Source organism: Nelumbo lutea, chromosome 6 (assembly GCF_056320005.1).
Source record: "Nelumbo lutea isolate HS-2025 chromosome 6, American lotus-T2T, whole genome shotgun sequence".
Taxonomy (NCBI): domain Eukaryota; kingdom Viridiplantae; phylum Streptophyta; class Magnoliopsida; order Proteales; family Nelumbonaceae; genus Nelumbo; species Nelumbo lutea.
The window spans coordinates 43836129-43863973 of record NC_142689.1 but is presented as its reverse complement, the minus strand read 5'-3'; the positions used below and the strand labels follow the sequence as shown (position 1 = coordinate 43863973).

The 27845-nt window shown below is 41.5% G+C and overlaps 1 long non-coding RNA gene across 1 annotated transcript; it reads right to left on the bottom strand.

Moving 5' to 3' along the window:
• Positions 1-520: 520 nt before the first annotated feature.
• LOC148848790 (uncharacterized) lies at positions 521-27845 on the bottom strand. The gene is made up of 4 exons (XR_016101419.1): positions 27627-27845; positions 27423-27533; positions 1254-1325; positions 521-1133 (listed from the first exon to the last, which is right to left on the bottom strand). It is a non-coding gene; the product is annotated as an uncharacterized LOC148848790 (long non-coding RNA).

Genomic DNA, 27845 nt, shown 5'->3' with positions numbered 1-27845 from the left:
GCGTTACTTCTCCATCACTCAGTCTTCTACTTATCTTGAACCCCTGTAGTGAGTTACACGCATGAGTTAATGCCCCAGAGTCAATACACCAAGAAGCAGAAGTGACCAACAAATTGGTCTCTATGATAAAAGATTCGAAATTACCTTTCTTCTTAGTCTCCAGAAATTGAGGACAGTTCCTCTTCTAGTGGCCGATTTGTTTGCCGAAGTGACAGGCATTTGATGCCTTATCCTTATTCTGCTTCTTAACTTTGCTATTTCTCTATTGAGCCTTCCCTTTAGCCTTCCACTTTCTATTGCCTGATTTGCCACTTTCAACAAGCATGGCTATCGGCTTATCCTTCTTAATAAGTTCTTCAGCCCTCTACAACATATTGCTAAGTTCCTGAAGGCTAACGTTTATCTTATTCATGTTATAGTTCATGGTAAACTGATTGAAGGAGGGAGGTAGGGAATTGAGGATAGCATTAATTTTAGTGTCATGGTCTAGCCCTGACCCAAGAGCCTCCAGTTCATTAATATAACCCATCATCTTCAAACAATGGTCATGAACCTGTTGGTTCTCGGTTATCTGTGCAGTCATAAACAACTTTAAGACCTTCTGATGAGTAGAACAGTTATGCTCCTCACACATAGTCTTTAGACTACCCAATATGTCCTTAGACATTTTGATCTTATTGGATTATCGCTGTATCGGATTATCCAAAGAGGTTATAATATAACACCGGGCAAGATAATTTTTCTCCTCCCATTCTCCTCATACGACAATGCTTCAACCAGTGACACCGCTCCGAATCCTACGGATTCATCCTCAGGCTGGACCTTCGTCTCAATGAGAACTTCAACCTCAACAGTGTTAATAGGTGTGGCCCCTTCCTCGTGATGAACTCCTGGCACTAGCGTTTCATTTGGTGCCTCAACCCATACCTCGGTCGTAGTGGTTTCTTGTACCTCAATGTCATTCTGATGCAATCCAGAGATGGGTGGCTCAGGTGCCTCCGTAGGAACTTCTTCCTATACGATGGTGGTTGGAGCGATGACATCGATGCCAGCGCTTTCGGCAATGTCTTAACCTTGCTTGGGGGGATGAGATGACTACAATTCTTGTACTAATCTCCTGATGATAGGCAAGACTGGCATGGTAGAAGGATCCACATCAAAAGGTATTTGCAATAAAAATATAAAAATACAAAGGACCAGTACACAACTTAATTGCAATACAAGGCTAACACAAACAATAACGCTACATATACCTTTTCACCCAGAGTGTCCTCGCAAAGGAATCTTGGCGCCTCTACATCAGGCTGAATTTCTGCTTCAACACGCTTTAGGACAAAACACTATAAACAAATTAGCAACAACAATAGAAAAAACAAATTTATCGCAAACAGCATAGTTTATAATTACACAGGTGTACGAGTTCTTACAAACATAACCTTTTCGGGCTCCTTTCTCTGAAGATAGGGAGTCATTTTCTTTAAACATTTTCCCGAGATGCAAATGTAAGTAACCCTCTCAGTAGGAACATGCACTACTGATTGTGCAGACTCTGTGTCTAGTGCATTATTCACCTCCAACTCAAGGGCAAGAGGGTTTTGCTTGACTTCCTCTCGGACTGGTGGTAGCTGTTAGACAATGTATGTACTTAGCTCTAATCAGATTGATGTACATATCTATTTATTGTAAATGAGTGAAGGTACATAGTTGATTCTTGTCATTGATGGTGTGTTTCTGCTTAATACCCTTAAACTGGACACTTATGAGACTCGTATTAGTTTAGAGTCTTCACAACCATTTGATAGACTTGGAGAGGTTTATCCTGCCAAGGTTCACACTAATGTGCTGCCAAGTCGGTTGGGGTGGCTTGTCTTAGCTATCAGGGTGAGACATGAAGCACATGTAGTGTGGGTTTACTTGAAACCTTGAACCGGACCATTTTCTAGTTATGTCATAGACCCTGGAGATAGATTGGAAAAACTAGAAAGTTACACCCGACCCCTAGACTCGATTATGGTACTGCACTAGTTGTTGGATTGGGTTGTCTATGCCAATTAGTGAGATCCTTAGAGGGGTCAAAACTAGATATTTTGGGGCAGTCCGAGAATTCACCTAAGTGGGTGATCACAGTTACAGGATCAGCCCCTTTGTCGGACAAAGTGAATGATCGGGGAATGCACTCTCTCTGATGAAAACCTAAACTACTAGCAGTTGATTTCAAACTTGTTGAGATTTATTTGCAAAATATATTTATATAGAGATATACGTAATATTATGGTTTTACAAAATGTTTGCAAAAAGGTTTTAATTCTTGAGATCCATGTGAGTAGAGAGTGCAACATGTACTTTGTAGCCGAGGGAGAGGTCATCTCTTATCGGGTAGTGTTTGATCATTATGGGCTGAGAGATTAAGTGTAAGACCATTTAGGATTTTTACCTGATGGGCTAATCTCACATCTACCCATAGTCCTTAGGCCTTCATATGATGGCTGGACCCAAGGTCTTCATAAGGGGGCTAAATGTAAGTACATGTTGTCTATCCTCACTGAGATTGCAATGAAGGTACCAAATTGGAACCACAGAAACATCTATGGTGACACACAAGCCAACATGGATCCACGATGAGTCTATAACTTGTCACAGACCTGCAATGGATGAAAACAGCATCAACTGAATTCTTCCATAACAGGACATCCAGTAGGATAAAAAAGGAACACATTAGATTAGTTCTAACACCACCCGTGCCACGTCAATACAGGAGACACACGAAGGGAAGTAATACATGTGTAGTATGAGAATCCTTAGACGAAAGGAAACTTCATCTTAGAAAGATCTCATGAGACACATGGCAAACCCCTGGCAGTGTCCCCTTGTAGGTACATGTTGTTAACCACGACTATAATGGCAATGAAGGTATCAGACCAACACTACAAAGACACCCGCAATGAGTTTACAACTCAGAACTTGCGATGAACTCTCAAAGCTAGCATAGACATGCGAAGATCTCCAAGCTAATGAAGCCACAATACCAAATCATGAATTCGAGGTCATAACAGGCCTACGATGAGGTTAAAGCCATTGCAAGTTGATAATGAATGAAAGATCAACGACTAGCCCATATCACTTGTGATAGGACACCCAACAGGATTAAGTTAGACATGTCAGACCATTATTGACATCATCCACATGATGTTGACATAGGAGACCCATAAAGGGAAGTAGCACACATGTATTATGAGAATCCTCAAATGAAAGGAAACTTCGTTCTGGAGGGATCTTATAAGACACATGGCGAACCTCTATCAGTGTCCCTCTAACAATTGACATCGAATTAAAGATTCTCTTTCCAAATGAGAATCAAACTCTTTTGGCTCTTTCCTTTTAGGACCTCGGGATCTCTCCCTATAAAAGGAGATGTGAATCACAACGAACACACAACTCTATCAATAGAAGCCCTTAGCCTACCTTTGTTCTCAACCTTCCTTCATCCTTCAAGGAGACCACCACTCCTAGCCTTACCACACCACTCACACCCCCTGTTAGTCGACACCGAATCGAAGATCCCCTTTCCAAACAGGAGTCAAATACCATTTAGCTCCTTCCTTTCAAGACCTCGGGATTTTAAAAGAGGGTGCAGATCATAACAAAAATAGAACTCCAATAAAAGCTCATAGCCTACTCTTGCTCCTAGCCTTCATTTTTCAAGGAGACCACCATACTTAGCCTTACCACCACACCTACAAAGAGCTTAATTTGCTTTCCATGTATAGTTTAGGTTGAGTATGGGAAGAGTACACATACAAATGTGTACAATGCAAAACCTTTGTATACTGTATACTAACAGTATAAATGGTACACACTATATGTTTCAGAACTATATGGGAAACCTACTGTGATCTTATCAGAAAATGGTATGACATGAAGCCATGAATTTATTCGTTTTCTTATGTTTCTATTTTCTTTTCTTCCTCTTTACTCTTGTCATAAAATACGAATTATATGATACGATTGTGATCAGGGAATTCTCACCCACAGGATGAAATCCAACCGTGGATGGACCCAATTGATCACACCTATGAAGTTAGTTTTATTTATGGGCTTTACTGAATATATACTACGCATGTTGTTTATTCTCATCTATCATGTTGTTTTATTTTATTCTGAAACAAGAATTCTAAAGAGACTTGGCTGTTTAGATTCAATAATTTTCTTTTCAGTTCTCCCGCATCCGGAGATTGTCATGGTTCTTATTGAGTTGGGTCCATCTTATTAAGAATTTTCTTCAGTATCCAAGAGCTAGAAGGCATCTAATAAACTTCAAAACAAAGTTAGATCCTCTAGAAATAAAAGCAGCAATCGACATCCAATCACCATGAACAGAGTATGCAGAGATATAAGTCTTTCTAGGAAGAGTTGTCAATAAATTATGTTGATACCCAAATGTAAACTACTAAGATTAATCGATTAATTTGTTTTCACTGAATTCGTCAACACATTACCAGAAGAAGAATTAAAGCAATAGAACTTAGATGCAGTGTATAGTCAATATAAAACTAACCAATAATTTACATCAGCCTAAAAAGAAATTGAACAGATAAATTTCGGTCCTTGAGTGGTGGGATGGCTCAAAAGCAACAGCAAGGGGCCATGGCAGTACAGGAATATTATGAGAAAAACAAGACATCTAGCTATAGTCTTGGAAGCTGCATTTACCTGAACCCTGAGATACAGCAATAGTATGACAAGATGACTTGGCTAAACATGGAGTCAATAGAACATAGATGTATTGGGGAATCATTCCTTGGGAAATTGGATGATGACATAGACTAAGAAGGGACAGCAATATGGATTAGGTAGCAAAGCTAGCCTAATAATTTAGGATGCTTGGTGTACTTATATATGACTGACATTTTTTCACATAAAACTGATCATTTTTTTTCTTTATCATATATATCTTCACAAATCATCATCAGCATCATGCAAGCCTTATCCACACTATGATAGTACTTCATCTGGATGGAATGGCTCAAGAGGGGTTCACATCCTATAATGCCACATGGAAGATGCCCTTCCAGGAAAGTGGTTCAAGTTCAAATCTGTATTATTCTTTTGAAGTAGCAGGAGTTCATGTTATCATGCTTGTCAACATGGAGAAATATTAAAAACCTATTATTTTAACAAGGGTTAACATACCTCTTGAGTAATATATATTCTGAAAGGTGGAAAGTATAGAGAAAATAATACTCCATAAAAGTGAAACCTCCCTCTTGAATGATTTTCCCTAATTCCAAAGAATACAAGGGGAAGTTCAGCTTGAATGAACTGAACTGAACAGATGCTGTGATATATATAGTCTTATTTTAATATTCCTAGTGTTTTTTGGGGGTAATTAAGAGCTGCATTTTTGAAGATAAGGAGAAGTTCAGCTTCAATTTTGAAGCCTAGTCAAAAGTACTAGCAATTTCTTTTTCAGTGGCATTTTTCTTTAATTTTGGACTTTTACTATGTGAGAAGATAAGAAAACAATGTTAAGACAACCTAATCAAATATTTAGAATCCTCCATACACTGGCACATACAGGATTTACTAGAAATCAGCACCAACCAAACCTATGAAGCTTGAGATAAGTAGTACTTTGACAGAAGAATCTTCTCTAAGCCTAACACAACACCTATACTTTCCATCATGGTAAAGCTGCTTTTGGATCATAGTAATGGAAAGAAATGTTAGACAGTGTATGCCCTTAGCTCCAATAAGGTTGATGTACATTATGACATTTATTGTAAATGAATAAAGTACATATTTGATTCATGTTATTGTGGTGTGTTTCTATGTAATACCCTTAAACTGGACACTTATGAGACTCGTATTAGTTTAGAATGTTCACAGCTGTTAGATAAGTCTGGGGGTATTTATCCTGCTAAGACTAACACTGATGTGCCGCCAAGTGTTGGGGTGGTCTGTCTCAGCTGCCAGGGTGAGACTTGAGGTACATGCAGCGTAGGTTTACTTGAAACCCTGAACCGGACCAGATTTCCAGTATTGCTCTGGACCTTGGTGATTAGTAGGCAAAACTGGAAAGTTACAATTGACCCCTAGACTCGATTATGATATTGCTCTAGGTGTTGGATTGGGCTATCTTTGATATGCCAATCAGTGAGATCCTTAGTGGGGGTCAAAACCTGGGTATGTTGGGACAATCCGAGAATTCATCTGAGTGGGTGATCATAGTGACAGAATCAGCCCCTTTGTCAGACAAAGGTAATGATCCGAGATGCGCTCTCTCTGATGGAAACCAAGACTGCCAGTAGCCAATTTCAATCATTGAAATTTGTTTTGCAAAATATATTTTATATACGGATATAAATATATATATTATGGTTTCAAAATATTTGCAAAAGGTTTTAATTCATGGGATCCATGTGATTAGAGAGTGCAACACTGTTCCTTGCAGCCGAGGGAGAGGTCCTCTCTTGTCGAGTAGTGCATGATCATTATGGGCTGAGAGGTTAAGTGTAAGACCATTGAGGGTAATACCTGATGGGCTAATCTTGCATCTGCCCACTGTCCCTGGGCTTTTATAAGGTGGCTTGGTCCAAGGACCACTTAGTGTAAGTATTGGGCCCATTAGGAGCCCATGTAATGGGCTCAGGGAATGCACTATCCATAATAGTGTATTTGGCTAGGCCTTGTATTAGAGGCTGGGCTGAACCCATGTGGCAGGTGTGTAGGTCAGTGTTTGGGTCCCACGCCATACAAAGAAGCCCAACTGGGTAGCAGTTTGGAAGCATACTGATCACTAAGACTTCATGGGCCTAAAGCCCATTTCGAACTGGGTTGATTTGATCAATTAAATAAAAGGGTGGATCTAGGATTAAATCAACAGATAGGATAGGGTCTTACCCTATCAACTCAGAGAGTCCAGATCTGAATACAGATTTAGATCTAGAAACCTCCTAATAAGATTAGGAGAGGGCTGATCTAATCTGCAGATAAGATAAGGGTCTATCCTTATTATTTAAAGGGAATTCAGATCCAAATATGATTTGGATCAGCAACTCCTAATGGGATTAGGAGCTGATCTTTTTAAGGTTATAAAAGGAGGAGGGGGCGGCAGCCTCTTAGAAGATGATGTCCTCACTCTCAAAGCAAGAGTTCCAGAAGAGAGAACATAGCATCACTGCGCTATTTTCTCTCTACCGCCTCCTTCCTGCCACCGCCGCCACACTGCCAGTTCGATCTCCTCTTTCAAGCAGGAACAATCAAGATTAGATCGTGATATCAGCCTTTGGAGAAAGGCTGATCTGAAGTTGTGCTCACAGCCTCCAGCAAATTCTTGTGAAGGGTTCAGTTTGTTGGACGAACACTGTTGATTCTGCTCCAACATTCACCATGTCATCTTCAGTGGGATAAGTCTTTGGAGTCTTTCTTTGGGCGTTAACACCTTCGTTGGGAGATATTGTATCTTCGTATCAGGTATATCTCTCTCATGCTTCTGGTTTCAGATCTGGTTCGATTTAGGGTTCAAGATTGATCCTTGAAAATGCAGATTTTCTAAAATAAGGAATGTGATTCCCAGAGAAGGGGAGAGCAAATTTTTGAAAATTTTCCCAACCTTCCTGTAAGGTTCGGCCATCCAAATGATGGACCTCTCATTCCTTCAAGAAAAAGGAACCCTCTAACTCTTCCAAAATTATTTTATCAACTACAAAACATGGAATAAAGGTTTAGAATCTATTGCTTTCAGAATACCACTCTATTACATGATTCAACCCAATTCAAAAACTTGAAGAAATGCAACCCCCACTCATCTTCTAGTGCCATTGTGATCCAAACATGGTGGTCTTATAGATGAAAAGACTTCAATCTAACTAAATCAACTGTAAATAAACAAATTTTCACTCTTACTACATGAATTTCTAAAGACAACCACACCAAGACCAATTCCTACTGAAATAAATAAAAAAACTAACAGTACTCTAATTCCAAAGGTGGAGGTGAGCTTTGGGCCTCAAGCCTAATTAGCCTGAGACCTAGATCTCCCTAACCAAGTTTTATTTGGGTTGGCATGAGACAAAGCCTAATCCTGGACCTACCTATTTACGTGAAGACATAAGTGAAACCTGTAAATGACTAAAGTACATATTGGATTCATGTTATTATGCTGTGTTTCTGTGTAATACCCTTAAATTGGACAAATATGAGATTTATGTTAGTTTAGAATCTTCACAGCCATTGGATAGATCTAGGAAGATTTATCCTGCCAATGCTGACACTGATGTGCCGCCAAGTTGGTTGGGGTGGTTTGTCTCAGCTGCCAGGGTAAGACCTGAGGTACAAGCAGTGTGGGTTTTCTTGAAACCCTGAACCGGACCAGAATTCCAGTATTGCCATGGACCTTGGAGATAGATGGGCAAAACTGGAATGTTACACCGGACCCATAGATTCGATTATGATACTACACTAGGTGTTGGATTGGTTGTCTTTGATATGCCAATCAGTGATATCCTTAGAGGGGGGTCAAAACCTGGTATGTTGGGATAGTTTGAGAATTCATCTGAGTCGGTGATCATAGTGACAAAATCAGCCCCTTTGTCGGAGAAAGTGATTGATCGGGGATGCACTCTCTTTGATGGAAACCAAAACTGTCGGCAGTCGATTTCAACCGTTGAAATTTGTTTTTTGAAAAATAAATTTATATAGAGACATACATATATATATATATATATATATATATATATTATGGTTTCAAAATGTTTGTGAAAGGTTTTAATTCCTAGGATCAATGTGAGTAGAGAGTGCAACACTATACCTTGCAGCCGAGGGAGAGGTCCTCTCTTGTTGGACAGTGTTTGATCATTATGGGCTAAGAGGTTAAGTGTAAGACCATTGAGGGTAATACCTAATGGACTAATCTTGCATTTGCCTATAGTCCTTGGGTTTTTATAAGGTGGCTTGACCCAAGGACCATTTAGTGTAAATGTTAGGCCCATTAAGAGCCCATGGTGATGGACTCAGGGGTTCATTGTCTCATACAGTGAATTTGGCCAGGCCTTGTAACAGAGGCTAGGCTGAACCCTTGTGGCTGATGTGTAGATCAATGTTTGGGTCCCATTTCACACAAGGACATCCAATTGGGCAAGAGACCCCAAATCGAGCTAGCTTAATGTGACTAAGTAAAAGATGGCAATTTTGGGATTCAGATCAGCAGATAGGATAAGGGATTATCCCTATCCACTCAGAGAGTCTAGATCCAAATAAAGATTTGGATCAGGAAACTCCTAATTAGATTAGGATGGTTGATCTTTATTAGCATATAAGATAAGGGATTATCCTTATCTCTTAAAGAGAGTCTAGATCCAAATGCATGATTTGGATTAGGAAACCCCTAATGGGATTAGGAGAACATCTCTTTAAAGGCTATAAATAGAACAACAAGGGGCAAACCAAATATACACAGAAAAGAAGAGAAATCTTTTGGTTCGCAGATCACAAGAAAGAAATCTTGCAGTTCGACTACTTTAGATTTCTACCTTTTCCTACTCTTGCCGCCTTTACTAGTTCGATCTCCACCTATAGGAGCAATCAAGAAGAGTTCTTGATATTATCTTTTGGGAGAAAAGATAATCAAAATTCATGCTCACCTACCCTCCATCGAATTCTTGTTGAAGAACAATCCTATTGATTCTGCTCCATCCTACGCGCTCATCTTCAGTGGGAGTAGTTTTTGGTCCTTGGGCATGAACCCCTTCTTTGGGGGTTACTACTACTCCGTATCAGGTATATCCCTCTCCTAACTTTTGATTTCAGATCTGGTTTGGTTTAGATTCAAGATTGATCCTTGAAAATGCAGTTTTCTAAAAATAGGGAATGTGATTCCCACATGGGAGACAGAGAAATTTTTGAAATTTCGCCCAACCTACCTACAGGGTTCGGCCATCCATATGATGGATCTCTCATCCCTTCAGTGGTATCAGAGCCAGTTTCAAATCTTGAACCGAAATTGGCCAGATCTGAAACTGCGCAAATAGGCAGAAGGCGTTCTACCTGATTTGCACAGATTGTTGATTTTTTGGGAAATTGGTTCCTAGATTAAGGGCAATTGATCTGAAATTAAATCTTTTTAAATCTGTTTTATATTTAGAATTGTTCTTTATATTTATCTTGATTTTTTGGGTTGCTTGTACTGTGGAGATCAAAGTTGATGAACTTACAATTTATCTATAATTTTTGAGGACTTTAGCATGGATTTTTATGCCGGTTTTATTAATTTTTGCCTTAATTTAGCTTAATGCTAAGAATAAGTTCAGGGATAATTAATCCAAGAAAAGGAAGGAAAAAGGCAAGAAAAGAAGGTTCAAAAAGACCAATTTCAGTCCAGCCCGGTCGTGGAAGCAAGAGAGAGCACTTCGGCCCAAGAAGAGCAAGTGAATTTCTTGAGAAAACCCAAGAAAAGAAAGCCTAGCTATGAGTAGAATTCGGCCCAGCAAGGAAGGCCCATTCTCAGCCCAAAAGAGCAGCTCAATGTATAGCTATCATGTGCTAAGAGAGAGCCTAAGTGCAGCCCAAATAGCAGCCCTTAGGAGGCTTTCAAGAGAGCTCTAGAAAGTTCAAGAAAGGGGTGTAATACACCCCATTCTTGAGGCTTCAAGAAGGGGCAAGAGCCCCCTTGAAAAACTATATAAGGAGGCCTCTAGGAGGGGGGAGAGGTGTTCAATTGCTTGAGAGGAAGGCTCTCCCACTCTTAGAGGTTCGGCCACCTTGAGAGAAGAGAAGAATAAAAGGCTAGGCGCAAGGAAGAAGAAGAAGAAGGGCTGAAGGAAGTTAAAGACAAGCAAGCTAGAAGAGAAGGTGAGTTTGAATTGAGGGTTTGTGATTCAAAGATCTTTTGTAATAAATCAATTGTAGTTTCATTCTCTTTTGATTCGAATTCAGTTTCTTTGTTATATTTTCTTTCTTCTTTCTCCTTTTTTCCATTCTTCCTTGATGTATTTCAGCTTGTAAAATTTCAGTTCAACGATCTAATTATTTTTTATTCATTCAAATGGTCATGAATTGTACTTGAAGTTTCTTGAATAAGGGTGTTATTGTAGATTAATTCGGCCAACTAACCTTCAAAACTCAGATCTGAATTCTCAGATCTGAGATTGCAAGATCTGAATTGCTTGAAAGAGAATTCAGATCTGCAATTTTCAGATTGGCCGAATTAATCTACAGCTTGGAATTCCTAGAGTGCTTGAGAGAGACTCTAGGAATTCAGATCTACTATTCAAGAACTGAATTGAGTGCAAGGTTAGAGATAACTTGCACAATTCAGTTGGTGATCAATTCAGATTTGAATTGATGCCTTAGAAGTGTTTGAAGAAATGCATGCATGGGGATTAGATTCTTGCTAGAGATAGAAGAACCATCACTCATGCATAGGATGAACATGCGCTTGAGAGAGGCTGTTCATGACCTTGGGGTTTCACCAACCCAAGGCTCAATCATGATTTATTCGAATGATCCAACTTGATAGATTGCTGAATTCTGAGATTGACATTTACTGCTTACTCTTCTAACCTGATTTGAAGGCAATTGGGCCAATGATTTAGATAGATTTTAAATTAGGATTTTTTAGCTTTCCTTAAAGTTTTGATTTATTTGTTGATCAGATAAGAAGTGCTCAATTTAGTATTGGTAATTGTTTCCTAAATCCTCATGGGAACGATACTTCACTCACTACTTTATTACTTGAACGGCTAGTGCACTTGCTAGTGTCACAATGAGCCACACATCAGAAGTCTCGATTGGCGCAATAAAATTGCGCAACTCTTGTTCTATTCATTCTTGTCTGTAATTAATTTTCTTTAATTTTTAGATAGAATGTATAGGAATTCTTTTTGATGTAATATTAATAGAAAATTTGGGTTTTATTTTTTATTTCATTCAAATTCGATGCAGATCACGCAAAAGGAAGGAGTTTCACAGATTAGGGTTTGGCTATCTATGATTTACAGTTTGAGAAACTGTAAATTGTGAACTAACCTCTGTTTTGTAGGGTAGCAGATCTACGAATAGCCCTTCTACTGATTCTTGAATGTCTTGCATCAGTAATTTAATTTCATATCAAAATCTTGAATTAAATCTTGAATTAAAAATCAAAACCTATACCCATTCAAATCAAATTGGATCAAACTGGTCGGATCAAATCTGTGGTTCGATGGGGGTTGTTCTCAACCCTAATTTTTCATTCTTGGGTCCAGGAGTTGATGGTCAATTGTAAGATGTAATTCGGCCCACACCTGTAAAACCTAGTTTTAATGTGTTAAAACTGCTTTAGCCCATTAACTGCATAAAAGCTATATGGGCCGAACTGCTCTTTGCAATTCAGCCCATATACCAAGATAATATTATGGATAATCATGGGCTTTAATTATGGATTTACAGATATTAATTGATTGGATTTATTCTACTTTTCATGCATGTGATATATGGATGTGTGATGTGCAACGTTCATGGGCCATAAGTATTTGGCCCATGCTGATACGATAGTGGCTCTTGCGCACACCATGGCTGAATGCACATCATTGCCATGGTGTGCTTAAATGATCATTGGATGATCTCCCTTCGTGGAGGGCCCCACACCTCTCCAAGAGGAACCGTGCGGAATCCTATCCGTTTGTGGCCCACCCAAATCTGGCTTTATGAAAGTCAGTAGAAGTCACTCTGGTTTGACCTAAATTAAAATAGGGCATAATATTTTGTTCCCTCCACTGAAATATTATTGCATGTGATGGGGAGATTCATATGATGAGCTCTCTAAAGGCCTTTCATCATAAGCATGAAGATGGTTCCTTCAGTAATGAGGAAACACACCATAAATTTGGGCTATCCATTTGCTGTTGGATCTATTAGATTATTTTATAAGATGTTAGGGGTGTCATAGACCGATGTGGGAGGAGCCTATCCTAGAATGGAAGACTCTCTCACGGTACCTTGGCGTTCATGAATATGATGGGTGAGCATTCACTAGACAGAAATGTTTAACCTAAAATGGCAATGAACCTTGTCTGACGGAGGCCAAAAGGAAAGCTCACAAGATGAGTGGATATGATCCTTCACAGAAAGGTGGTGGGGTTATGCAGCTGAAACAGTTGGCTCCATGCTCCTATGAGATTTCCCACATTTCCAGAGACATAATTCGCAATTTCCGTCACTGAGATAGGAGAGAAATCTCAGAGATGAACAAATGGGAATGCAACATAGATTAAAAACCATATATATGTAAATAACATTAATCAAATTAATATTTGCTTTTTATTAGAAATGGCAAACGGACAATTCACAAAATTATTGGATGACAACAAACTTAAAGGCCCAAACTACACTGACTAGTACCGAACCCTTATGTTGGTCTTGACATCTGAAAAGTTGGACAAAGTAGCTAAAAGCCCTGCACCAGAACGTCCGGGAGATAGGGCTTCTAAGGCCCGTAGGAGGGACTACCAAATGGGAAGATAAAAATTCCCTTGCCCGCTGCTACATCAAAGCATCCTTAGACAATCCGATACAGCAACAATTCGATCAGATCGAATTGTGCAAGGATATCTTAGATAGTCTGAGGACGATGTATGAAGAGCAGAATCGTTCTACTCGACAGAAGGTCTTGAAACAGTTCATGACCGCGCAGATGTCCAAGAACCAGTAAGTTCATGACCATTGTCTTAAGATGATGGGATACATCAACAAACTTGAGAATCTTGGATCCGGGCTTGACCATGTCAATAAGGTGGACGCCATCCTAAATTCTTTGCCTCCTTCCTTCAATCAGTTCATCATGAACTATAACATGAATAAGCTAAATGTTAGCATCTAGGAACTCAGCAATATGTTGCAGAGGGTCGAGGAACTAATTAAGAAGGATGAGCTCATTGCCATGCTTGTTGAAGCTGGTAAATCGGGCAAGAAGAAGAGGAAGGCATAGAAAAAGCCTCAGAAGAAAGATACTAAGTCCAAAAGGCAGAGGAAAGACAGAGCATCAGATGCTTATCACTTCTACAGGCAGGCCGACCACTGGAAGAGGAATTGTCCTCAGTACATGGAGTCCAAGAAACAAGGTAATTTCGAATCATTTGTCATAGAAACCAATTTGTTGGTAACTTCTACTTCTTGATGTATTGACTCCGGGGCTTCAACTCATGCATGTAACTCATTGCAGGAGTTCAGGACAAGCAGAAGATTGAATGACGGGGAGATGAATCTTTACTTGGGACTTCTACAAGTGTTGTAGCTACAGCCATAGGGACTGTAGAATTGTATTTCAGAGAAGGATTAATTACATTAAAATATTGTCTTTATGTACTCACTTTGAGAAAAAAATTGATTTCTGTTTCAAAACTATGTGTGGATGGATATTCTGTCCTCTTTAATAATATAACTACTATTAAAACAATTAACAAATTCCTCGCATACGGAGAACTTGAGAATTGTCTTTATGTTCATCATTCTCTGGAAACAAACATAACTGAAACTACGTCGGATGATATCCCCAAGAAAATAACTCGTGATACAGTTAATCCTACGTGCCTGTGGCATTACTGACTTGGCCACATTAATCATATCACAAGGTTGGTAAAGGATGGTCCTTCAGATTTTCTAATTGTAGAAGATCTTCCAACCTATGAACTTTGCCTTCAGTGTAAGATGACGAAACAGCCATTTAATGGTAAGCCTAAAAGATCGACAAGCACACTTGACCTTATACATACTGATGTATGTGGTCCCATGAGTGTTAGGACACGTAACTAGCATGTTTACTTTATAACATTTACCGATGATTACTCATGGTATGGTTACGTGTACCTAATGAGACACAAGTTTGAATCCTTTGAAAAGTTCAGTGAGTTCAGACAAGAGGTCAAGAAGCAGTTAGGGAGATAAATTATGACCCTTTGATCGGATCGAGGTGGTGAGTATCTCTCTAACGAATTCAGGAACTACTTAAAGGACAATGGGGTAGTATCACATCTAGCCCCTCCTGCTACACCACAGCTAAATGGTGTATTAGAGAGGAGGAACCAAAATTTATTGGATATGGTCCGATCACTTCTCGTACACTCAGAGTTACTCACATCCTTTCGGGGTTACGCATTAGAGACTGGGATATACGTGCTGAATCGGTTTCCAACCAAATCAGTTCCGAAAACTTCTTATGAGCTTTGGACTGGTAAAAAACCAAGTGTGAGACACTTGAAGATTTAGGGTTGTCCGGCACATGTTAAAAGAACGAGTGCAGACAAATTGGAATCCAAGACCAGCCATTGTCTATTCATAGGCTTCCTCCCCTAAGGCTCTATGGGTTACTAATTCTATGACTTAGGAGAACAGAAGGTGTTCTATAGTCGAAATGCCCATTTCTTGGAAGATGATTACATCCTGAACAATCATCGTCAAGAAGTTGTTCTTGATGAAGAGAGCTTAGGGATAGTAGGAGATGTCACACAAGCTCCAGTTAGTGACCAACCTAGAAGATCTACCCGGGTTTCTAGGCCTCTAGTTCATTTCGGCTATGACCAGGATAGTTACTTGGTGGAAGCCACAACCAGTGAGGAGAATCCCGTGACTTATACGGAAGCTATGTTGGACATAGATTCCTTGAAGTGGGTAGATTCCATGAGAGCTAAGATGGACTCAATGGAGACCAAGGGAGTCTGGACTCTGGTAGATCCACTCCCTAGGGTAAAAGCAATTGGTTGCAAATGGATCTATAAGAGGAAGAAGGGTCCCGATGGTAAGGTTGAGACCTACAAGGCTCGTCTTGTGGCAAAAGGGTATACTCAGAAAGAAGGAATCGATTATGAGGAAACCTTTTTGCCGGTGGCCATGCTTAAATCCATTAGGATCCTGCTAGCTGTAGCAGTGTACCATAGTCACGACATTTGGCAAATGGATGTCAAAACTGCATTCCTGAATGGAGACCTTAGTGAAGATATCTATATGCAGCAACCATAAGGTTTTATAGCTATGGGTCAAGAACACATGGTACATAAACTAAATCGATCCATATATGGACTTAAGAAAGTTTCTAGGAGTTGGAACATCCGATTTGACTCTACTGTCAAAAGGTTTGACTGTGAGCAAAATCTGAATGAGCCCTGTGTTTACAGGAAATCCAGTGGGGATAAAGTTATGTTTCTGGTTTTATATGTAGATGACATTCTACTCATTGGGAATGATGTAGGAATGTTGGCTATGGTGAAAGTATGGCTTTCACAACAATTCTCCGTGAAAGATCTTAGAGAAGCCTCCAACATACTGGGTCTTCGGCTCTATAGAGATAGATCAAAGAGGATAATAGGATTATCCCAATCTACTTACATTGACAAGATAGTCAAGAAATACAGCATGGAGAACTCCAAGAAAGGAAATGTTCATTTCAGGCATGGAGTTACTCTCTCAAAGGGTATGTCTCCCAAGACGCCAGAGGAGATTGAGGGCATGAAGGACGTTCCCTATGCCTCAGCCGTAGGGAGCATCATGTATGCCATGCTGTGCACTCGTCTTCACATCTCTCAGGCAGTGAGTGTGGTAAACAGATTCCAGTCAAACCCAGGGCAGGAGCATTGGATTGTTGTGAAAAACATACTAAAATACCTTCGAAGGATAAAAGAGTTTTGTTTGGTATTCGATGGTAGTTCACTATAGATCCAAAGATATACTGATGCTGACCTCTAGTCAGATCCAAATGATAGAAAGTCTACATCTGGATACATTTCCATGATAGGACCGTGTGTTGTTTGCTCGAAAAGCAGCAAACAGGGGTCCACAACGGATTCTACAACCGAAGCCGAATACATTGCCGCAAGTGAAGCTGCCAAAGAAACTATTTGAATGAAGAAGTTCATTCACGAATTGGGAGTAGTTCCATCCAGCACATCACCCATTCCATTGTTGTGTGACAACACGAGAGCTATTGCTCAGGCTAAGGAGTCATGAGCCCACTCGAAGTTGAAGCACATCGAGAGGAAGTACCACGTACTACGGGAGATAGTTGGAAGAGGGGACATCCTAATTTAGAAGGTAGCATCAGCGGAAAATGTAGCAGACCCATTAACTAAGCCACTGACACAAAAAGTGTTTGAGAAACACATGGAAAGCATGGGACTCCGGCTTATACCATATTGGACCTAAGTGCAAGTGGGAGCTATTAGACAGTGTATGCCCTTAGCTCCAATAAGAATGATGTACATTATGACATTTAATGTAAATGAATAAAGTACATATTTGATTCATGTTATTATGGTGTGTTTCTGTGTAATACCCTTAAATTGGACAAATATGAGACTCGTGTTAGTTTAGAATATTCACAGCCATTGGATAGATATGGGGAGATTTATCCTTCTAAGGCTGACATTGATGTGCCGCCAAGTTGGTTGGAGTGGCTTGTCTCAGCTGCTAGGATAAGACTTGAGATACATGCAGTGTGGGTTTTCTTAAACCCTGAATCATACTAGAATTCCAGTAATGCTCTCGACCTTGGAGATAGATGGGCAAAACTGAATGTTACACCTAACCCATAGACTCGATTATGATACTACACTAGGTGTTGGATTGGGCTGTCTTTGATATGCCAATCTGTGATATCCTTACAATGGGTCAAAACTGTTAGACAGTCTTTTATGCCCTTAGCTTCAATCGGATTTGATGTACTTTTGTTATTTAGTGGAAATAAATTAAAGTGCATGTTTGATTCATGTTGTTTGGTATAATTCTGTGTTAGACCCTAAAACTGGACACTTATAGAAACTTGTGTTAGTTTTAAGTGTTCACAGCCATTGGATAAGTCTGGGGAGATTTATCCTGCCAAGGCTGATACGGGTGTGCCACCAAGTGTTGGGATGGCTTGTTTCGGCCATCAGGGTAAGACCCAAGGCACATGCAATATGGGATTGCTTGAACCCTTGAACCGGACCAGATTTCCAGTATTGCCCTAGACCTTGGAGACAGATGGGCAAAACTGGAAAATTACACCTGACCCCTAGACTCGATTATGACACATCACTAGGTGTCGGATCGGGCTATCTTTGATGTGTCAATCAGTGAGATCCTTAGTGGGGGTCAAAACCTGAACATGTTGGGGTAGTCTAAGAATTCATCTGAGTGAGTGGTCATAGTGACAGGATCAGCCTCTTTGTCGGACAATGGTAATGATCGGTAATGCACTCTGATGGAAACCAAACAGCCAGCAGTTGATTTCAATCGTTGGAATTTTGTTTTGCAAAATAAGATATATATATATATATATAATATATGTATATGTACGGTTTCAAAAGATTTGCAAAAGGTTTTAATTCCCGGGATCCATGTGAGTAGAGAGTGCGGCACTGTTCCTTGTAGCCGAGAGAGAGGTCTTCTCTTGTCGGGCAGTGCTTGATCATTAAGGGCTGAGAGGTTAAGTGTAAGACCATTTAGGATAATACTTGATGGGCTAATCTTGCACCTGCACACAGCCCTTGAGTTTTTATAAGATGGCTTGGCCCAGGGACCACTTAATGTAAGTGTTGGGCCCATAGGGTCCATGTGATGGGCCCAAGGGGGTCACTGAGTCTTTCAGTGAATTCGGTTGGGCCTTGTAATAAAGGCTGGGCCGAACCCATGTGGCTGGTGTGTAGATCAACGCTTGGGTCCCACGCCATACAAAGAAGCCCAACTGGGCAGTAGGTTGGAAACTAGTTAAACACTAAACACTTAATGGGCCAAAAGCCCATTTCGAACTGGGCTGATATGATTACCAATTCATAGGGCGAATCTGAGATTAGTGTTAGTAAAAGGATTGGGTCTTTGATCTTATCCACTCTAAGAGACCAAATTCAAATTAGATTTGAATCTGGTAACCTCCTGATAAGATCAGGAGTTAACTAACTTAATCTGCAGATAGGATTAAGGTTAACCTCTATCCAAATACTGATTTGGATTAGGATAACTCCCAAAATATTGGGAGGTTTCTTAATCAATAAGAAAGAGGAGAAAAACCTCAGCAGAAATATCAGATTTCGAACTAGGGGGTTTGAGCAAGTAAGAAACACATCTTGCAATCTGAGATTTGATCTCTAACAGACTTAGAGAGAAGAGACAGTTCTGCCCTCTTCATCCCTGGACTTCTCCTCCTCCAGCCGCCGCCACTCCCTGTTGGAAGATTGGATCTTTGCAGCAACAGGAAGTCAAGAAAGCAGTTCTTGACAATAGTCTTGCAAGAAAGACAAAAGGATTCGTTGTTCAAGGTTTCTGATACGCTCAAGTTATCTAACAAGAGGGAGAAGGATCTAGAATAAGGAGAAGAGAGAGAGAGAGAGTTTGTTTGTAGAAAAGCCAATGCCAACTCCATTCATTCAGGCTATATTTATAGCCTTATGGTGCTACAAACTGGGAGTAGAAATAGGAACTACTGCCCCTTAATCTTAGGAGCTTATCAACAAAAAAATAGAATGCACTTATCTAGGAAACAGAATGCACTTATCTAGGAACAGAAATTGAAGACTTATCTAATGCACTTATCTAGGAAACAAAATGCACTTATCTAGGAGAAGAATTGAAGACATCTATTCTAACAGAATTAAAACTGAATGGATAAGGCTTATCCCAACTAAGAGATAACATGACCGGGTCTTCTGCTGCTATCCACTTTGACCGGGTCTTCGGCTGCTGCATGCATGCACGTATCATTCTCCTCCCCCCCTGAAGGACCCTTGTCCGCAAGGAAGTCGGGATAAGCTTTTCTGAAGCGCCATTCATTCTCCCAGGTTGCATCCTCAGCTGGCGCCCCAATCCATTTGACCAAGACTTCGGATTTTGGGCGGTATTTGCCCTTGTGAATAATACGGCGATCCAGGATTGCTTCCGGTTGGGGTAGGATGGTCGAAGTATCTGAGATTGGAGGAAGCTGAGTGGAAGTAGGGGTGATGGGTCCCAAGTGCTTCCGCAGCAAACTGACATGAAACACATTGTGGATTTGAGAGCCGGGGGGCAAGGCTAAGCGGTAGGCTACTGAACCAATCTTCTCAATGATTGGGTACGGCCCAAAATAACGTGGGGCGAGCTTCATGGAACGCCGAAACGCCACCGAGGTCTGCCGGTAAGGCTGTAGCTTCACATACATGAAGTCACCTGCTATGAACGAGACTTCTCGTTGGTGCTGGTCCGCTTGACATTTCATCCGGTTCCGGGCTACCTGGAGGTTATGTTGTAGCTCGCGTAGGATGATGTCCCGGTCACACAAGTATTCGTCAACTACCCCTACTCGAGCTGTACCCGGTACATAGGTCAGGAGACTAGGGGGTGGGATTCCGTAGACTCTTTCGAAGGGTGTCATTTTGGTGGAAGAGTGAGTGGAGGTGTTGTAGCTGTATTCTGCCCAAGGAACCCACTCTACCCATTTTCGCGGCTGGTCACCTGCAAAGCACCGTAGATATTGCTCCAACGTCCGGTTAACAACTTCGGTTTGCCCATCGGTTTGGGGGTGGTAACTGGAGCTCATACACAATTTCGTCCCATGCATCTGAAAAAGTGTCTGCCAGAATGAGCTGATGAATACCTTGTCACGGTCGCTAACAATGGATGTTGGTACTCCGTGTAGGCGGACAACGTTGGCAACAAATGCCTTCGCGACTGTGGTGGTAGTGAATGGGTGTTTTAAGGGAATGAAGTGGGCATATTTTGTCAACCGATCCACAATTACCATGATAACCGTGTACCCATTGGAGGAAGGCAATCCTTCGATGAAGTCCATGGAGATGTCTGTCCACATTTGAGTAGGAATTGGTAATGGCTGAAGCAATCCCGTTGGTCTCATGCAATCTGTTTTGAAGCGCTGACATACGTCACATTGTTGCAAGAACTCCTTCACCGTCCGATGCATGTGGGGCCAAAGGAAGCTGTGCTTGATGCAAGAGAGGGTCTTATGAAACCCAAAGTGTTCCCCTACAGGGGATGAGTGGCAGTCCGCCACCACCTTTGAAATCAAGGTGGAGGTGGGGCTCAAATAAATCTTGTCCCCCTTGAACCATACCCCATCCCGTTGAAGCAACTTGTGGGAGGGTCGCTTTTTCATCAATTCCCCATAAAAGGTGTCTTGTTTGACCTCTTCTTGTAGCGTCGGCCACCAGTCTATGTGTGGTATAGAGATGGAAAGAAACTGAAATTCAGCCATACGTGACAAGGAATCCGCACCTTGGTTCTCAGCCCCTTTTTTATACTCGATCTCATAGTCGTAGCCCAGTATCTTTGGCAGCCACCGCGTTTGTGCCGGTGTGGTTATCCTCTGCTCGAGTAAATATTTAAGACTTTTTTGGTCGGTGCGGACTGTGAATGGTTTCGCAAGTAGATATGGGCGCCATTTCTTAACGGCTTTGACAATAGCTAACATCTCCTTCTCATAGGTGGATAATGCCAAGGCTGAACCTTTCAATGCTTCACTGAAGTAGGCCACCGGTCGGTTTTGCTGGATGAGGATGGCGCCAATCCCGGTTCCACTCGCATCGCATTCAATCACAAACCGTTGGGAGAAATCTGGTAGACGTAGGATTGGCGGTGAAGTGAGTGCCTTCTTCAATTGCTGAAAGGCCAGCTCTGCTGCCTCGTTCCATTGAAATCCCCCTTTGGTCAACAGTTGGGTTAAGGGAGCTGCAATGCTTCCGAAGTCGCGGATGAACTTTCGGTAATATCCTGCTAACCCGAGGAAGCCACGGACCCCCTTTGCTGATGTCGGTGTAGGCCATGCGAGAACAGCTTGTATTTTGGTTGGATCAACGGACACGCCTTGTTCTGAAATCACATGACCCAAGTACTCGACCTGCAAAACCCCAAATTGACATTTTGACATTTTTGCAAATAATTTGTTAGAGGATAATACAGTTAGAACAACTCTCAAATGAGATAGGTGGTCTTCCCATGATTTAGAATAAACCAGAAATGTCATTGAAGAAGACCAAAATAAATTTTTGGAGGTATGGGCGGAAGAGGTCGTTCATGAGGCTTTGAAAAGTTGTAGGTGCATTCGTCAAGCCGAACGGCATCACTAAGAACTCGTAATGCCCTTCATGTGTTTGGAAAGCCGTTTTAGGAACGTCTTCTTCTTGCACTCGAATCTGATGGTATCCCGACCGTAGATCTAGTTTGGAGTAAAATTTGGTGCCGTAGAGCTCATCTAATAATTCATCAATCACGGGAATGGGATACTTGTTTTTAATAGTGATTTCGTTCAGTGCTCGGTAATCCACGCAAAACCGCCAAGCTCCATCAGCCTTCTTCACTAGCAAAACCGGCGATGAGAATGGGCTATTGCTTGGTCTTATCAGCCCTATCTGCAAAAGCTCCTTCACCATCTTCTCTATTTCGGTCTTCTGGTAATACGGGTATCGATATGGCCTCACACTCACCGGTCCTTTGTCGGGCAGCAGTGCAATCCGGTGGTCATGTGGTCGTTTAGGAGGCAGGCTTGTGGGCGGCTCAAACACATGGGAAAATTCGGTGAGAAGGTGGTCCATCTCGGGTGGAAGAAAACCTGGTTGGCCGCTGCTATGTGAAGGAACTATTTGAAAAAAAAATCCCGTACATTGTAACCCATTGCATTCCTTGTTGGTTAAGGCTTCGATGCTGGCTCGTCCCAATCCTTGGAAGGTGCAAGAGAGTCCCTCCTTTTTGAACGTCAAGGTTAGTTGTTTGTAATCCATCTCGACGGGTCCAAGCGTCTCTAGCCACTGTACTCCCAACACCAACTGGCATGCTGCGACGGGAAGAACATAATAGTCAGCGGTAACGGGGTGTCCTTGAATGGCGAGGGTGAGAGATCGGCACTGCCCCATACACTTGATCTTTTCACGGTTGGCCACCATAACTTGAAATTTCTTGTCTCGGTTCACTGGCAACCCGAGCTTGGAGACGATGGCTTGGTCAATGAAGTTGTGGGTGCTGCCGCCATCAATTAATACGGTCACGTTCTTGTTTTTCAGTTTCCCAAGAACACGTATGGTTTGCGGGTGCTCAGCTCCTGCAATAGCGTGGAAGGAGATTTCAGGGATGGCTTCTTGGTTTTCCTCCTCTGATTCGACAGTCTCCGCGTCCGCCGGTTCCGGATCCTCAATCATGAACAGTTGTGGACGTGCACAACGGTGGTCGGAGTGAACTTCTCATCACAGTAGTAACACAGCCCCTTCTCACGACGTTCTCGCGCCTCCTGGTTGGTGAGTCGCCGGAATGTTGAGGAAGGAGCACTGGAAACCTGGTTCGCACGCGAGCTTGGTGGAGGCCCAAGTACACCAGCCATGGGGTTGGGCGACGCCTTCTGGGTTGTCATGGCTGATGGGGATCGAATCGGTTGGCTAGCTCTCCGCTGTAAGTGATTTCGTTCCTCAATTAACCGGGCCACTCCAATCGCCTCTATCAAAGTTCGAGGCTGCTTGATCTTCACATCTAAACGAATGTCATCACGAAGTCCTGCAATGAAACAGCCAATGAGAAAGCTCTCGGGCAGGTCGTCAACTTGGTGAGAGAGCCTCTCGAAGGCTTCTTGATAAGCCGTCACAGTGGTGGTTTGCTTTAGGCGGGTTAATGCCTCTGATGGGTCCTCGTAGTCGGTGGGGCCGAACCGTTGTAACACCGCTTTGGAGAGTTCTTCCCATGTGAGCGGTCCGCGATGCTTGGTCAACCACCTGTGCCACTGTAAGGCGATGCCTTCCAAATGGAAGGAAGCTAGCTGCACCTGTTGGTTCGGAACAATATTTTGAAATTCAAAATACTGCTCCGCCTTGTAAATCCAACCGCTCGGATCATCCCCATTAAATTTTGGGAATGACAGCTTGACGTGTTGATGAGGGTGGTCATGGGTGGAGCTTGAACGGGAAGTATGGGGCTGTGAGGATTCTTCATGGGCAAAGGGGTTGGTCTCGGGAGTGGTATTGGGAGTGGTTCGTGAGGCTCGAAGGGCTTGGAGTTCAGTTAACACTGCTTGCAAGACAGTGTTCATTTGGTCGAAGCTCGACTCATGTCGTGCTAAGGTTTCATTGACCTCATTGCGGAACTCCGCGTTCGTCTTTCCATGGGTGTCCATGGTCGAACCGGCTCTGATACCAATGATACGTTCAAGTTATCTAACAAGAGGGAGAAGGATCTAGAATAAGGAGAAGAGAGAGAGAGAGAGTTTGTTTGTAGAAAAGCCAATGCCAACTCCATTCATTAAGGCTATATTTATAGCCTTATGGTGCTACAAACTGGGAGTAGAAATAGGAACTACTGCCCCTTAATCTTAGGAGCTTATCAACAAAAAAACAGAATGCACTTATCTAGGAAACAGAATGCACTTATCTAGGAGCAGAATTGAAGACTTATCTATTCTAACAGAATTAAAACTGAATGGATAAGGCTTATCCCAACTAAGAGCTAACATGACCGGGTCTTCTGCTGCTATCCACTTTGACCGGGTCTTCGGCTGCTGCATGAATGCACGTATCAGTTTCCAGAGGGTTCTTGTGAAGAATCCAATGTGTAGGACACACCCTGCTGGTTCCGTTCCATTCACAGCTGTGTCATCTTCAGCAGGAGAGGATCTTGGTTACTTCTTTGGGCGTGAACACCAACTTTGGGAGATATTATTTCTCCGGATCAGGTATAATCCTTCCTGTTTCCTTTTGGTTCAGATCTGGTTTGTTTATGGTTCAAGTAGGATCCTTGAATAATGTATTCTAAATTTAGGGAATATGATTCCCAGTTGAAAGAAGGTAGGAAATTTTTTTTGAAATTCGGTCCCCCCATTCCGCACCTTTCTTGGCGTCCATTAGATGGATCCTACCATTCATTCAAAAACCTAGGTATGTTGGGATAATAAGAGAATTCATCTGAGTGGGTAATCATAATGACAGGATCAGCCCCTTTGTCAGACAAAGTGAATGATCGGGGATGCACTCTCTCTGATGGAAACCAAAACTGCCAGTAGTCGATTTGAACCGTTGAAATTTGTTTTTTGCAAAATATATTTATATATATATATATATTATTGTTTCAAAATGTTTGCAAAATGTTTTAATTCCCGGAATCCATGTGAGTAAAAGGCATAGCACTATACCTTGCAGCCGAGGGAGAGGTCCTCTCTTGTCGGACAGTGTTTGATCATTATGGGCTAAGAGGTTAAGTGTAAGACCATTGAGGGTAATACCTAATGGGTTAATCTTGCATCTGCCCACAGTTCTTGGGTTTTTTGTAAGGTGGTTTGACCCAAGGACCATTTAGTGTAAACGTTGGGCCCATTAAGAGCCCATGGTGATGGACTCAGGGGTTCACTGTCTCTTATAGTGAATTCGGCCAGGCTTTGTAACAGAGGGTGGGCTGAACCCATGTGGCTGATGTGTAGATCAATATTTGGGTCCCACACCACACAAGGATATCCAACTAGGCAGCATATAGGAGGGTAAGTGAGCAAATGGGCCTAAATCCCAAATCGAACTAGCTTAATGTGATTAATTAAGAAAAGGCGATTTTGGGATTCAAATCAACAGATAGGATAAGGGATTATCTCTTTGCACTTGGAGAGTCCAGATCCAAATAAAGATTTGGATAAGGAAACTCCTAATTAGATTAGGAGGGCTGATCTGCAGATAAGATAAGGGATTATCCTTATCTCTTAAAGAGAGTCCAGATCCAAATACAAGATTTGGATTAGGAAACTCCTAATGGGATTAGGCGAACCTCTCTTTAAAGGCTATAAATAGAGTAGCAAGGGGCAAACCAGATACACGTAGAAAAGAAGAGAGATCTTCTGGTTCGCAGATCACAAGAAAGAAATCTTACAGTTCAACCACTTTGGATTTCTACCCTTTCCTGCTCTTGCCGTCTCTGCTAGTTCGATCTCCACCTGTAGGAGCGATCAAGAAGAGTTCTTGATATTATCTTTTGGGAGAAAAGAAAATAAGAAGTCGTGCTCACCTGCCCTCCATCGAGTTCTTGCTGAAGAATTCGGTTCTTGCTAAAGAACCATGCTGCTGATTCTACTTCACCCTACGCTATGTCATCTTCTGTAGGAACAACTTTTGGTATTCTCCTTGGGCGTGAACACATTCGTTGGGGGTTACTACTACTCCGTATCAGGTATATCCCTCTCCTACCTTTTGATTTCAAATCTGGTCTGGTTTAAGTTTAATATTGATCATTGAAAATGTAGTTTTCTAAAAATAGGGAATGTGATTCCCACATGGGAGAGAGAAATTTTTGAAATTTCGCCCAACTTACCTGCAAGTTTTAGCCATCCATATGATGTATCTCTCATCCCTTCAATAACCACCTCTCTATTAATTACTTCCCTATATAAAAGCCTAAAACTATATACATGTGGGTATATTCCAATCAACTAACCTACCCTCATATTTAATTACCAAAAAATAAAAAAAAAAGAAGCTACTTTGATATTTTAACCAAAATAAATAATGATTGTGAGGTTAATGAGTTAGTATCCAATGTAATTAAATTATTAAGCATTTAATAAATGCAAAAGAAGGATATCTAATATATGACTCGAAATCCTTAATAATAGATGAAAAGTTGATTTAATGCTTAAATATCATATTCATCCAAACCCTATCCCCACGTTTCAGCTTGGAAACTTATTTGAACATCTAATCACTAATTCATCTGTCAATATGTCATCAAGACACTAGTAAATTTGAACATGTTTATTATATAATGAACAAAATCGATTAAAAAAACCTAAACTCTATGGCTAAATATTTTATGAAACCAACTTGAGAATACACTTCGGTGAAGTTGAACTGATTTTGATTAATATAAACACCATAACCTATCAGAAAAAAGAAGGTGATGTAGGTGTAGATGACCCCGCCCAATCGCGGATCTCACACCTGGTGGCGCGCGTCAGAGTGAACCAATCGGGGAAGAATCTACCTAGCTCGGTGGGTTCCGGAGAGCCAATAACGCAGGGTCACTTTGTGGCTTCCGATGGCCACGCTCCCTGCGTGCAGACTAAATCCCTATCATCTGATCTCACCTACCTTCTGGTGGATTCAAGTATAAATATGAAGTGACCCTCCTCCAGGTAAAAGATTGAATACTTAAGCTCTCTTACTTAATCTTGGGATCACTTGCTCTCTTGTAACCTCGTTTGGGTGCTCGCATCTCAGACATCATCCTCCTTGTACCTCTCAACTAACTTGATCATCAGAATCCTTGTCAGGGGTCTTCGCCCGAGACCTCTGACAATTGTTCTTCTTGCATAACCGAACCTGTGATCCCCACTTGCCTCGGATAGTAGACACTACGGACCTAGGACCTCGGACCCCATCACCTTGGTCCTGTTCGGGCTTGGGGGTGACTTGATAGTCTTGTCCTCGACCAAGCCGAGCATCAATAGAAGGAAAAGCTCTAAAAAGAAATTGAATACTTACTGATTCAAAAGAGAGTATTGATTGAAGACTTGAAGAGTGGCTGAACAAAAACGGAAAGGCTGTTCTCCAATGATGAATATCGATTGAATACTTACTGATTCAAAGGCGTCGCTGGTTGGTGTTGTCCGATGGAGAACAGAGAGAAAATTAATAAGTGAGATTGAATTCAGAAAAAGAGAGAGAGTGAGAGAGAAAGAGATTTACCTGTGAATCAAATGCGGCCCATGTGCGACTAAAAGAGAAATTGTGCACAAGCGGCCGAGAGAGATTTATCTATCAAATACCATGCACGACTGTGTGAGAGAGAGAGAGAGCGAGTGGAAGCGAGAGAGATTTACCAATATGCAATTAAGAGAGAGAGAGCACGTGAGAGAAAGAGAGACAATAAAAGAGGAAAACAAATATTTAGCCCATGTCTCTTGC